This window comes from Vombatus ursinus, unplaced genomic scaffold, assembly GCF_900497805.2.
Source record: "Vombatus ursinus unplaced genomic scaffold, bare-nosed wombat genome assembly UNPS02014786.1, whole genome shotgun sequence".
Taxonomy (NCBI): Eukaryota; Metazoa; Chordata; class Mammalia; order Diprotodontia; family Vombatidae; genus Vombatus; species Vombatus ursinus.
In genome coordinates, this window is record NW_020954564.1 from 42,999,699 (window position 1) to 43,000,620 (window position 922).

Consider the following 922-nt stretch of genomic DNA (forward strand, 5'->3'; position numbering starts at 1 on the left):
TTCCTTCCTTCCTTCCTTCCTTCCTTCCTTCCTTCCTTCCTTCCTTCCTTTCTTTCTCTAAACTGAGATACAGTTGCTGCAAAGTATATAGCTAGAGTCACAGAATGTCAGAGCTGGAAGGAACTTTGGAAGATACAGTGTTAGAACATAGGGCGTCATGGAAAGAATGCTCGGTTTAGGTTCAGGAGACATTCATTCAAATCTTAACACATCTGGTACATGTTACTTGTATGACAATGGGCAAGTCGTTTAACTTCCCTGGGCCTCAATTTATTCATGTGTAAAATGGGGATAATAATCTTTGTACTATCTACTTCATAGGTTGTGAGGAATGTGCTTCATAAACTCTGAAGTACTATAAAAATAATATCTATAATTATTATTATTATTATTGCAGAATAAAGTCTGTTAGAGTTGGGAGGGACCTTAGAGAATTGACTGTGAAAACAGAGAACACCAGATTCACAGAACTAGCTGGAAGAGACCTTAGCGAGAGTCTAGTCCAACCTGTCCTTGAACAGGAATCATCTCTACAACCCTGAAAAATGCTCGTCTAGCCTCCAGGTAAGACTACAGGGATCTAGTCTATTCTCCCTTCTATACCAGAGGGGACTTCTCCAGGGCTATCTTCCAATGTAGCCCTTCGTCCACCAGGGCCAGGACCAGTCATCTGTGTACCTGAAGAAGCTTTGCAAACCTAGAAGTTTTAAGCCTTCATTCTAACACATGCTGCTTGACTTCTCACAAAATCAATTTCCATATAGCCATGGATGGTAGGATTTTCTGTTATGAAAAATATGTGCCTTTATAAAAAGTCATATTAAAAAGTATTCCTTGGTGTGTGCTCAATCTCTCTCTCTCTCTCTTTCTCTCATACACACACACACACACACACACACACACACACACACACACACACACA